This window comes from Eschrichtius robustus, chromosome 8, assembly GCF_028021215.1.
Source record: "Eschrichtius robustus isolate mEscRob2 chromosome 8, mEscRob2.pri, whole genome shotgun sequence".
NCBI classification, from domain to species: Eukaryota; Metazoa; Chordata; class Mammalia; order Artiodactyla; family Eschrichtiidae; genus Eschrichtius; species Eschrichtius robustus.
Window position 1 is genome coordinate 121,798,582 of NC_090831.1, and position 14,185 is coordinate 121,812,766.

General features: G+C 37.0%; 1 protein-coding gene and 1 non-coding gene across 2 annotated transcripts in view; both read left to right on the plus strand.

The window, feature by feature from the left end:
* Positions 1–14,185, plus strand: part of CNTNAP2 (contactin associated protein 2) — a 1,784,833-nt gene that overhangs the window by 786,572 nt on the left and 984,076 nt on the right. The gene's annotated exons all lie outside the window — the stretch shown is intronic.
* LOC137768951 (U6 spliceosomal RNA) lies at positions 2,372–2,478 on the plus strand. The gene has a single exon (XR_011074871.1). It is a non-coding gene; the product is annotated as a U6 spliceosomal RNA (small nuclear RNA).

Genomic DNA, 14,185 nt, shown 5'->3' on the forward strand with positions numbered 1-14,185 from the left:
GGCCATGTGATTTGTAGGCCTTAGAGAGAGGCCTCCAGGACACTTCCCTTTTCATCTGGTCTTCTTCCTTACACATTGCTTGGACCCTGGCTTACCTTGAACTAGGGAAGGTTATACTCTGGGGTTTCACATGCCACTGGGCCTGTCTTTGGAAGCCTATGTTCTGCTTTCTGGCCCACTTCCAGCCTGCAGAAGCCCTGACATACCTACGTTATTTAGCTCGGTATCATCTATGAACCTCATGACTATCTTTTAAAATCAGATCATGTCTTTGATTACTAATATAGTCACTGGTACGGTAGCTTCACCCTGGATGCCCTCCATCAAGGATTTGCAGGTTCTTTGCAAGGCAGGAGTGGATCCCACCTGACTGTCACCATCCTGCCTAACATCTGTAGTTTAGGTTTGGTGGCTGTGTTTTTTGTTTGTGTTATTTTAACGGATGTCATTGTGTCATTCTTATTGTTTGAAAATGAACAACCACGGTAGAATGCTTTGATTTTGAAGCTACCAGTCATATGTATTGAGGAGCAACATCTATTAAACAGAACTGTCACCCAAGTACACATTTCTAAGCCCAATTAAGACCAATAAAATGTTTGTAAGTTGAATTAAAAAACTCTTCTTTATCCCTGGCATAGAGTAAATGGATTTAAGAGAAGCAACCGTTGTCTCAGCTATGTTCCAGAGACCGTAGCTTGCAAAAACAAACAAATGAAAACACAAATTTGGTGCCAATGTTGGAACTCACATTAGAGAAAAATGGTCTTAATATAGATACAATTTTTCTCTGTACATTCATTAGATTGAAGCACTGTTTTCTACGGTAACGACATAACATTTCACTAAAATATAAGTGTGTTTGGGAGTTCATAAGCTCTTCTAGTGTTTTGAGAAGAGATTTGCAATATTAATGACTATGTTGGGTTTTTTTTTTCGCATTGATATACTTTTATATATGCATTTGGTTCATAAGCAAATACTCTTTCTAATGCTGAGTTCAATTGCCAAGGAAAAAAAATGAATGAAGCACAGATGCTGTACATAAGAACAGAATGTGCAATGCAATTTAGCCCTGTGGGCTTCCTGGGAAGAACCCACTTATCCTATAATAGGTAGAGTACATAAGAACAGAATGTGCAATGCAATTTAGCCCTGCGGGCTTCCTGGGAAGAACCCACTTATCCTATAATAGGTAGAGTTGTCAGTAGTGACAATAATGCTGTTAGAAATCAGAACTAAGTTGTGCTCACCAGTGTTTAACTGACAGTGCCACAATGCCTTCAGGGATGAAGTGCAAGTGCTGTTACCATTCATCTTGTGATTTCTTTTTGTGGTTCAATAATATATCTTCGTAAAACACCAACGACAGCCAGTATTCTGTTGTTCCTGTGAGTGAAATACGATGTGCTTGCAGTATGTTTTGAGGATTCACTAACTATGCCTATGAACACATAATTCGTAATCAAGTTTGTGCATGAGGAGCTGAAATATAAATAGGAACACTTAAGACTGTCTCAAAATCGGATTGCATTCTCCATTTATATAGTCATAGCAGGAGAGTTCAGAGATATACAATAATAAGCCTTGGCGTATGTTAAGAGCAATTCAGAAAAGGAGCAAAAGCTAGATGGGGACAAAAAAGAGAAGGGCCATAATATTACTGAGGTAAGGATAAGACTGGATGAGTTTAGTTTTTCAGAAATAAATCATGGAATGGAGTATCAAAATGGGAATAAAACAGTTCTAGCTTAATCCTATTTGAACTTCTGAGTTGTCTCCCTCTGATTTTGGGTTTTGAGTGGAGATAATTCAGGTTTCTAAGTATAATTAATATAAATTTATCTTAAAATTTTGCCCATGCACATGATAAACATCTTTATTGTGGGGATGTTGTAACAAGTCTCTGTTTTACTTACAGCCCATAGCTGCTAGATTTACCTTCTCAAGAAATCTCTAATTATGCCACTTCTTCACTTCATAAACTTCTTCTGAATGAAGTTCAAACTTCTTAACTTGAAATTCAGAGTCCTTCATGAGTTGTCTTCAACCAGTACCTCTTGTCACATATCTCCTGCATGCAAAGGGCTCTTACTGAAGGACACGTAGTCCATTTGTTCATTCAGCAAACATACAGTGAGCATTTTAGCTCTGGGGATTCATGAATATATATATATATTCATTTATGTGTTCAAGGAGCTCAGGAAGGGGCAGAAATCATGCAAACAAAATAACCTGCTAAACTTCCATTCCTTTATTCTTAACAATCCCTTCATTTCAAGTAGCCTTACCATCCATTTCCAATAATAGAAACTCTTCCATGAAGTTTTCATGAAACTCCTCCCTAATCCCCTCAAAAGAAAGTAAGCCAGTGCTTGCTTCGGCAGCACATATACTAAAATTGGAACGATACAGAGAAGATTAGCATGGCCCCTGCGCAAGGATGACACGCAAATTCATGAAGCGTTCCATATTTTTTAGGGGCAGTGTATAAAGGATAAAGGAGTCAACATGAAGGGCCCCCCAGTGACCATACGGTGACAGTTTTTAAAATAAAATTACTATTCTACACATAGAGCAGATATAACACACACACGAATCAAATATTTGCCCAGGTCAAAAAATAGGACTTTGCCTCCTGTTCCATAAGCTCCTTCCATGAGCTTCATTCTGGTCACACCCCCTTCCCCTTCTTCACAGCCTCACTTTTATAATAATGACTTTCTTGTTTTTTGTTTTTTTGGTTTTATCACCCAAATGTGCATCCTTAAACACTATAGTTTACTCTTGCCCATTTAAAAAAAGATGCATCTCTTAGGATGAAGTTACAATTTGAGCATCAAAAGCACCGTCACCATCATCATCACCGCCACCATCACCACCATAATCATCATCATGGTTTATAGGACAAGATGAGTTTTGTGAAAGACCATGAATTCAAAATGACTCAAAATAGAAAATTTATTATGAAGCTTGCCTGAAAGATGACTGTAATAGAAAGTAGTGACTATAATAGATCATGTTTATTTTTTATTGATTTTAATAATTAAGAAGGTTTGTTATTTCTTCTATGAATCTTGTATGTTTATAAAGCACAGTCATATGTCTGCTTTATCTGTTAAGAATAAACACTGGACACTGTAAGTCAAATAGCCCCAGTGGGGCTTCCCTGGTGGCGCAGTGGTTGAGAATCTGCCTGCCAATGCAGGGGACACGGGTTCAAGCCCTGGTCTGGGAGGATCCCACATGCCGCAGAGCAACTAGGCCCGTGAGACACAACTACTGAGCCTGCGCGTCTGGAGCCTGTGCTCCGCAACAAGAGAGGCCGTGACAGTGAGAGGCCCGCGCACAGCGATGAAGAGTGGCCCCCGCTTGCCGCAACTAGAGAAAGCCCTCGCGCAGAAACGAAGACCCAACACAGCCAAAAATAAATAAATAAATAAATAAATAAATAAATAAATAAATAAAATTAATTCATTAATAAAAAAAAAAATAGCCCCAGAAAATGTAGATGCCAAGAACAGGAAGGACTATTCAGTTTGGGTGGGCGCCCACAATAACCAACCAGAAAGGGGGTTCCACAGTGTTTGCCAGATGACCTACAGAGGAACACTAACTACACAGACTTAATCTCTCAACCCCTAGGGGATTAAACCTCAGTGCTAATAAGGGAGGTGTAACTTTTTAAAGCGAAGAGACAAAAATCAATACTTGATTATGATAAGATAACAGGTTATATATAACAATGGCCAAGTGATATATTTTTTTTTAAAATCAGAGATAAATACTAGGTTGCAAAATTAAAACCCTAGGCATAAGATAAGGCCTGAAATAGTCGCACTGGCATTAATAGGTGTAATTTAACTATAGAAAATTATAGTTAATTTTTATAGTTAAGCTTTTATAGAAAAGCTTAATATAGAAAGGTGGTTTGGGTTAGAATCACCTTGAGAGAAACAAACAAGTATGATCAAGAATTAGTCAGTCAATAAACCAAAGTTCTGCAATCTAGGCAGTTCTGATAAGGTAATCTTTTCTTCAGGATCCGCTAAGAATTTTATGACCCAAGGAAAGGAATAAAATTAATAATGCTGAAACTCTGAGGGTATCTAAAAACAAATATAGAAAAACAAGAAGAGAAATAAGAAAGACATTAAACCTATGATGTTGACGCTTTAGAGTAAATTTAAGTGAAACTGTAACAATAAGTTCTATAGCCTTTGTTTTATATGTTTGTGAATTATGGTTTCGAAGTGTTTAAAAGGATCAGCTGTTCTAAATATATAATTACAGTTAGTTTAAACTGTTTAAAATGATATGCTTAATAAATCTGTAATCAATATTTAAAGGCCCCAAGAAAAATCATTTTCAGTTTGGGGTATTAGATTCATGAGTTTAATAAATTGAACATTAAACAAAGAAAAAAAAACAGTAAGCCATCCATTCCAAAGTTAATTGTCAGTTCTTTATTTTAGCACTAGGCAATATTTACTTAATTTACATACATGTACCCTCCAAAAGTCAGTAAGTATCTCTAAAGTCGAGGATAATGTTCCAAATAATCCCTATCCCCTACATTCAACAGAATTTGTAACTACAGAAAAATCACATACCTGTTGAATGAGTAAAATCATTCATGTTTTCTTGGAGGCAGCATCATTCTTATTTCCTCCTTAATCATTCACCTCCTTACAAATGTAGCAGAAAAAAGTTACCATTTCTCTCAACCATGACCTCGGTAGGTATAAAATCAAGTGATTCAATGATTGAAATGAAAAACAACATTGCTCAATTACCTTAAAAATGATACTAAAATTATGAATAAGTGAAATTTATAATTTTGCATCTATAGGATTTTATAACCTTGCCCTTCTAACAGAATGGAGCTTACATTTTTTTTTACTGTATAAGTCAATAAATACAAATTAGCTTCTATCTTGAATATAGATCATTATACATAGCTTGCTAGACACATCCAAAAATATATACTTGAAATAAGAATCATAATGAAGATGATTAAATAACTAACTCCAAATTTAATCACTCTGAACCTTATCTTTATAATATTATGCCAAATATGTTAGTAATACTTATCTACATTTCAACATGTTGTTATAATGTACATAAATTTATTAGTGATAGATATACTTGAATTTCAGATAATGCATTAAAAAGTTCTGCACAGGATGAATATTTAAAAATATGATTCAATTAAAAATTATCTTTTCAAAGGAAAAAGTAGATCACGATTTAACTTCTTGAACAGCTGAAGGTGAGACTATCATTCATTCCTAAAACATCGACTCAAACCAGAGAAGATAAATCTTGATGAAAATGAATGCTTTTTTGTAGTAGACATCAGTAAATATTTGATAAAATTAGGCACCAGATCCTCCCAGTTTCATTGTCACTATTCTTTACGTTTATGCCAATAGGATATAATAATCATATAGAACACATTTTCATCTAGCACCTAACTTCCCTGAGGGAGAGACTTATTCTACCTTCTTAATACCTCATTGTCATTAGATAATAGGAGCTAAATTATAGTTTTGATTATACAGTGCCTAATTAAAAAGAAAACTCATGCTAATTGGGCTCCTCGTGTTGCTATGTAGACCAGTCCCAAGAAGATCCACCCTCATACCACACACTACTCATTTATAATCCTGGTCAGCTTGTTAATAACTTTCCAAAGTCAACAAGGATCCTCCTGCCCCATGTCGCCCGCACCAGTAGAATGAGCCTGAGTTCGGTACCTGTGCTCTAAGAGCACATACTCTCCCCTACCCGCCAGGCTGTGGGCGGGGCTGCTTTAATCTCGTCCGCAGGGGAAGGGGCGGAGTTTTCCGGGGTAGGCGGGGCGGGCTGCTCACTGACCCAGCTCCCAGGGCTGGGTGTGGCGTCACTGCGCAGGCCCGCTGCCGCGGCCATCTTGAACGGAGGTGTCGTGCGCAGAGCTTCTGCGCACGGTCCGTGGAGCTGCGGTGACGGCAGCAGCCATTTTGCACCAGGAACGCCGTTCTGAGGTGCCGGCGAGTGAGGCCTCTGCTCGCGGCTCCTGTGAGCGAGTGAAACTAGACTAAGCGCAAAGGAAAAGAGGAAAAAAGGTTAGGCTTTATCTTATTACCCAGATTCTATTTTTATTTCCCGAGAATTGTTAACGGGCTGCGCCGGTTTAGCCAGTTTAAATGCTCCAAGAATGAAATCATTGATGACGCCATCCTTACAGCGGTGACATTATTACTAAGCTTTTTTAGTCAGAGTGGAATATGTTAATATTTACAAGGTGTTGGAAAGAGGTCTGTCCTCACAGGTGCAGGCACCGCCTGAGTAAAGGGATAGGATTTGTTCTTAATACGTGTGTAGCACGATGAACTAATTCAACTCCACACGGAAACAAAGTGATCATTTCCTTTTTTTAAACGATGTAAATAGTGTTTGATTGTTTTCCCAATGAACAGAGCTGATTGGAAACTATGTCCCGTGTAACCATACGTTTTTGTTTGAGCCGAGACATGGCCAACGTTGAAAAACCTCTGTTTATAAACAGACAAAATCAGTAGTGAAAAGAGGGCCCAGTGTCCAATTCCTGTTTGTTCGAATTCATTTTGAGAACTCGTTGGGAAGAAATAAACAACTGACTTGTGCACAGGAAAATAGTAACAGAAGCCCTTTTGTGCCTTTGCTCAGTTCAGAGACAAAAACAGAGGTAAGACAGCCTCCAGCAGATCTGCCTCATATTCAGGCATCTCTTCCAGCGACCACGGTGGAAGTCGTGCTCAGTAAAATGCAAACGGGTCCACTAAAATGCCAAGAGTTTCATTTTGTTTTTGATGTCTTTCTCACAGAATAACAGTGTTCGGCTTGGTGTTTTTTTTTTTTTTTGTAGTGCCCTTTGGGAAAGAACATTTTCTCTTTTAAAAGCCACACAAAGCTTAACACAAGCAGCTTCATTGTTCTCTTTCTCAGGAAGCTAACAAAAAAAGACTAATGTGTTCCTGAATGAAGCTATTCATTGCTTAATAAAAACAAGAGTTAGTAACAATAACTGTTATACTCACATTAACCTTATTTTCACGCTTTAACATAGAAGTTGCTCAGGTGTATTATATGTGTACCATAACTTGCTTAAAAAAATGCTGCTGGGAAATACAAATCTAATGAAACAAAAAGTAAGATATCTTTTTTTTTTTAAACAATGTTGTACAGGCGTACAGCAGAGTGATTCAGTTGCCCATATACATGCATCTATTCTTCAAATTCTTTTCCCATTTAGGTTATTACAGAATATTGAGCAGAGGTCCGTGTGCTATACAGTAGGTCCTCGTTGGCTGTCTGTTTTAAATATAGCAATGTGTCTTGTTTGTTGTTATTTTAGAAATTTGAGTTAATAACCAGTGTTAAGCCCAGCTACCAACACTCAAATTTTGGAAAATGCAAAGTTGTAATACTGATAATAAGTGCAGCTCTGGAAAGTGGAAAAAAATCTTTGACTTGAAATCCACAACCCTGGGTCTTATTTCCAAGTTTGCGAAGTATTGCTTGATATTGGCAGGACTCTTCACTTTTTGAGTCTTGATTTACTCATTTGTTCATTTTCAAAGTGGGGAGTAGCTCTGGTTATCCACAGAATGACTAGTTATTTGTTTTATAATGTTCACATGTAACTTTCTTCAAAGTTCATAATAAAGACTGATAAAGACAAATATTATGAACTTCTGGTGCAAGATTTTTATAATAAATCATAAGCATGTGATGTAGGAGTCCCCAACATCACTTATGATTATCTCCCTTGGAAGCAGGTGAATTCACAAAGTTTACAAAATCTATTTGTGAAAAACTTATTTTGAAGACTAATCTTCTTTAAAGGCAATAGATGTATTAATAATCTATGCTCTACGAGGTCAGGAGCTTTTTTTTTTTTTTTTTAAGATTTATTAATTGATTGATTGATTGCTATGTTGGGTCTTTGTTTCTGTGCTAGGGCTTTCTCTAGTTGCGGAGAGCGGGGGCCACTCTTCATCGCGGTGCGCGGGCCTCTCACTATCGCGGCCTCTCTTGTTGCGGAGCACAGGCTCCAGACGCGCAGGCTCAGTAGTTGTGGCTCACGGGCCCAGTTGCTCCGCGGCATGTGGGATCCTCCCAGAGCAGGGCTCGAACCCGTGTCCCCTGCATTGGCAGGCGGATTCTCAACCAGTGTGTCACCAGGGAAGCCCAGGAGCTTTGATTTTGATGTAAGCCTAATGTCTAGGGCATTACCTGTACCATAATATTGAGTCAGTGAATGAAAGAATTCACTGACTATATCCTCTTTCACTGTATTCATGGCATGATTTAGTTCGTAACTGTATTCTTCACGAATATGTTCTTAATGAATATATTCATTAAAACACTGAACCTGTGACCCTAAGCTTCTGAAAAATTGAATAACCCTTAAAATTCTACTAACATATTCACATTTATTGAACCTACTTAAGAGACATATATTCATGAATATATTCATCGGAAGAATATATTCATATTCACAGAATATATTCTAGAAGAATATTCCTTAACACAGTTCCCTGATAAATTTGTAAGTTTGATGAATTTAGTGAATTAGTTGTTCATGAATTGATTCTTTGGATAATTATTTTTGATCCATCACTTTTAGAGAATTGGTTCTCAGTGAATTGACCGAGACCCCCCTCTCTTGACTCTGATTGATATGATCATGGGCAGGTAGGCTACTGGCTATTGGCGCTCACCACCCTCTAAACCTGGGGGCAGAGATATCCTCCTGTGAAATCTCTGTTGAAGGAGGGAAAGAACCCCTTCTTCCAAAAGGAGAGAGGTTAGAGGCCAAAGTCGACTTCAGACCAAGAGCTACTTAATCAGATTCCACCTTCTCCCTGAAGTCTGTTTTCTTATTCCTCCTCGTTTTTCAGAGACGGTGGCCTTGCCTTGGGGGTTTGTTAGCAGGTGTGAATACTGAGTACAATTACTAAGGACTGAGCTACCTACAAAGGGTACACTGGCTTTAGCTATTAGTCTTAGAAGTGTGCTTTGTATTTATGGTATGTAATATGAATATAGTATGTTCTGTGTATACTCTATGTATAAACAGTATAATCTATATATATTAATTATCAGCCACGTGATTTTTTTTTTTTTCTCAAGTCATGTATGCTTTTTCAAATTTATAACCGCAAAGGCTTGGCCTCTCATGGAGAATCACTGCTGTTGTGAGCCATAGTTTCTGATGAAATTATTCTCTCTCAGGTATTTGAGAGCAGAAACAAGATTGTGACAACTCTCAAACTAAGTGAGCTGTGACAGTGGTGAGCTCATGAGATCTGAGCGTTAGAATATTTGAACCATTTTATTTTACCTTTAAGATACAGAGATGGTGAACTCAAGAAAAATGGAAACAAAGCCTAAAAGTGAAAATTTTAAAGGGAAAGTGGTAGACACTATAAAATTTAGAGAGAAAGCAAACAAAGAAAGTGAATATTTTTATATCAGAGGGTTTTTCTTTCTCTCTTATGAGTGAAAGCAGTGTGCATTCCCTGTATCTGTGAGACATGAAAGGGCCATAATCATGGTTGATAAGTTAATCAAAGACAGGAAAGCCCTTAAGTTTAGAAATGAAATTAGACATAATGTGAAAAATGACATCACAGTTAAAAGCCCTTGAAAGTGCCCTGAAGTCACCTCAGAATTTTTATGAAGTCTTCACCTGGTTGTAGTCCCCCAATAATCTTTATTTTTCTTGTACATCACAATTCATGTTAAATTAACGGCATTAATAGCTATCAGATTTGCTAAATTACTATTGTTTTAATATTCGACAACTGTGTGCATACTTCATAATTTTTTGATGGCTTCTGTATGCATTTATCTCCTGACTCTTTAAAGATAATAGTGGCCTCAATATTGTCTACAGTTTTACTTATTTCAATTAGGTTATACATCACATAGACTCTTATCTTGCTTTATTTTTATTGAAATATACTATTCGTATAGAAAATGCACATATCATGAATGTACAGCTTAATGAAGTTTTTGAAAAATTGGACACATCTATGTAACCTTCACTCAGATCAAGAGACAGACCATTACCAACACTCCAGATTGCTTCTGAAGTCAGTAATTGATTTTAACTAGAGGGTTGCTCATATAGCAACCAATGCTGAACAACGTTCAATAAATAACTACTAAAAAACACGATTGTGCTATATGGTATGGAAGAAAATCCATGTATAGATATTTCTGATGTTATCTTTAGATAGGATATGCCCTGTTAATAAGAAAATGATAAATGTTTATATAGAATTTTAGCACTGTAAGGCATCTAATCTCCACAGATTCCCTCAGATAACAGCCTTTGTGGGATTCTGCTGTTTGACATCTTCTTCCTAATCCTTTATTAGTATTCCAGAGAATTTCTGCAATAAAGGACAGATGCTCTTGCCAAAAGCCTTACTTCTATTTTCAATTTGCCAGTATTTTCTGGGACTCTACCTCTTACATTAAATCACAGAAATGGCAAAGAATTCTCTTTCAGAATTGAAACAGTGAAAGATCCTAATTCCTTCCACAGTGCTGGATCCACCCTCCAAGTTGGTGTGCCATCAGTTTACTCTCATGTTTCCATGAAGCTATCTGTGTCCCCCATCTTCTGTCCACTATAGTGCAAAATTCAAATGACTGTCTGTCTTTTCAGTGTGGATTCTTCTCTTTTCATCTCAGGCAAAGTCTCTTCCATGTACTTTGAGTGGTCCATGACCATTGTGTTTAATGCTTAGAGTCAGCCAGCAGGACAAGTACAGATTTATAGACCAAAATATACAACTTTAGTTATATCAGTATTTGCTTTATTAATATGCTCCACATAACTTTTTTTTTAAATTTTTAATTAATTAATTAATTAATTTTTCCTGTGTTGGGTCTTCGTTTCTGTGCGAGGGCTTTCTCTAGTTGCGGCAAGTGGGGGCCACTCTTCATCGCGGTGCGCGAGCCTCTCACTATCGCGGCCTCTCTTGTTGCGGAACACAGGCTCCAGACGCGCAGGCTCAGTAATTGTGGCTCACGGGCCTAGTTGCTCCGCGGCATGTGGGATCTTCCCAGACCGGGGCTCGAACCCGTGTCCCATGCATTGGCAGGCAGATTCTCAACCACTGCGCCACCAGGGAAGCCCCGCATAACGTTTTTTAATTGATACATTGTCATTGGTTTTTCTGTTCCCCTTTGCAGTACATGAATGTATTGTAGTCTTAAGTGTCTAGAGCTGAGAGAAATCTTGTAATCACCTGGTATGAATCATTCATTTTACTGATAAAGATTTCTGGGCCAGAGAGGTAAATGTAATATTAGTGTCCATGCTATCCAAATTCTAATCCGGCTCTATTTTAGTGTATCACACTGCACTCCTATCTTATGTGTCCTGTAGTGAATTTCACACATATGTGCACACATATATACAAATACACACACACAACTTGTGTACCTAATGCAAATCCATGAAACCACACTAAAAAATAAATCAGCGGTTTAAAAAATTTATGCTCTAATAATATATTAATTTTTAAAATATTATTTTTAATTTTTAATCTTATCCGATGCTTATCTTGTCCAGATTAAAATCCACAAGAAAGGATGGATGGAATAAATTTGTAACCTAAATATATATGAAACATTTTTTATACAAGTGTGATTTCAATGTGCTTACCTGTAGCATTTTTCCTCTCCCATTTTGCCACAAAGGATGAGAAAACCTACCAAAAGGCAGTTGACACTCAAAAAGGATTGTTGACTTGAAGATTGCAGCAGAGAGTAGTTTATAAATATCTGGGGACATGCCCTTCATGGTTCAGTGCTCATTAGTAGTCCAGTTGGAGGAAATGACACTGAGCTGAAACACACAGAAGCTGCCTCTCACACTAGGAGTCACATAGTAGAACAGGTAGTAGAGAGGTTGACAGAAAAACAACTACTTGTAAAAGGTAGGGACTGAATCTTTGCCTACGTTTGTGACCTAGGTACAATAGCTAGACCCTACCTTTGAGTAAAGGGTGAAAATTATTCAGTGGCAAGTATAAAAACAAAGTTCTGTTAAAGGGGAGTAATGCAGAATTATTTGAAATGAGAAACTGTGGTTTTATTATGACTTTTATGATGCAATTTAAAAATGATTTATATTCAAATCATAAAATGTTATACCTGAATATAATATTTTAAGATATCTGTTCCATGCCAGGACTCTGCCCGTGATTATCCTCTGAACTCAGAAATTTCTGAACCCCTGAATGTCTGGATAACTTCTCTAAATTAAGAACAGTTTTCTCACTGGAGTTATCCAGCACACACAGGTATAAAAAAGTTCTGTTTTAATCAAAGCCACTTATGTTCACAGCTCTCTATGGTTATGATAAAACCAAGACTTTGAAAAATATTTAGAAGAAAAGAGGGAATTTTGTTATATGTACTGTTATAAAGAAAGCTAATCTTAAATTCTGACAATTGTTAATTTTAAGCTTTGAATTTGTTTTATTATCAAAATTTAGAAAAATGAGAAAATGGATTCAAGAATTAACCTGGGCTAAATTGCTATTATTATCTTCATTTATGCTGTTCCTAGTATTCTTTCTCGAAGATATTCTTTTTGCGTCACTTCTATAATACCGATGGGACAGAATAGAAAAACAGTCATTGACTGATAGTGTCATGTAGCTCTATTTTCTCCCTGATGTGTAGGAGGACAGGAACAGTGTGCCTTTGGGACATGGATGAGATAAGGTACTCTGTAATCATTCTAGTATTCACGAGTGGGGTTATGCTAGCCGCGAAGATGGGGGATCAACAGTTTTAACAGCCTATTATAGTAAGGCTGTGCACAACAAGGGAGTGCCCACCTTTGGGATCACCTCTTGTCAAAGATCCCTAGCTGGATCCCCAAATCGTCTCAGCTACATTTTGCCTTCCTCATTTATCTTTCATTTCTTTTTCCTGAGCCATCTCACTCCAGTTTATAAAATATAGGGAAATGTTTCATAGCAATTATAAAAATGTATGTAAAGATATTTAAACCTCATTAGATGGTACAATAAGGCAAACTTTTTGAGACCATTCACTGTACAGTAGCTAGCGTATATCTTTAAAATAGCATCATGCCACTTTCTGCATAAAACATAGGTTTTCTATCACACTTAACATTTAATCTTCTAATTACAGCTTACAAGGCCCTTAACTTATTATACTATTGCCTATCTTTTTCCTCCCATTTCTCAATCCTTCCCCCTTAATCTCTGTACTCAAACCACTGTAGTTATCTTAGGGCCTGGTACTTCCGTACAACAAGCGTGTCTCCCTTCAGGGCGTTTGCATCAAATTATTTCATGACTGGCCTCTTATCCTTTAGGTTTCAGATTCACTGTCACCTCCTCAGAGAGTTCTCCCTTGTCAATCAGTCTTATCCCATGAATCTCTCTATCACAACATCTGTTTTATTTCTGTTATAGCATTTATCACCATCTGAAATTGTACCTGTTAACCTATTCATTATTTGTCTATTGTCTGTCTCTGCACATAAGAATATAAGCTCCAAGAGGGCAAGACCTTTTCTTCTTCACCATTATATCCTGGTGCCTAAAACAATGCCAATTACCTGGTAAGAGATCAATAAATGAGTTCCGAATAAAACTCTAGAAGAGCTTAGGCTAGTGGAGGTAAATTTCCATGTTATTCTCCTTAGATTCTGAAAAGTTAAACTGAAAGGACAAGGCTGCCAAATCTCCATCAGCACAAATCAGAGAATTTAGCGGATGATGATCACTTGCTTCTTCCTTTTATACTTTTTCACCTTCAATCATAGCATCACAGCAATCTGAATGGTTTGCAGTTATTTATGATAAAAGCTAGAGTAAAATACATCAAATACTAAGTGTAATGTCTCTTGGTGTAATGAATCTTTTTTTCCTTTATTATACTTTTTTAGTTTTCCAAATTTTCTTCAATAAGTTTTATCTTAAAGATGAAAAAAATTATAAAAGTTCTCTGCTTATGATCTGAAATGCATTTAAGCTACCATTGCTTAATATGCCTTTATCTGCCCTATGTAGATACATGCACAACTCACAAAATATGATCTCTTCCTTTTGTAAAATTTTGTAAAATGTGAAGATGATATTCACATAATCATATT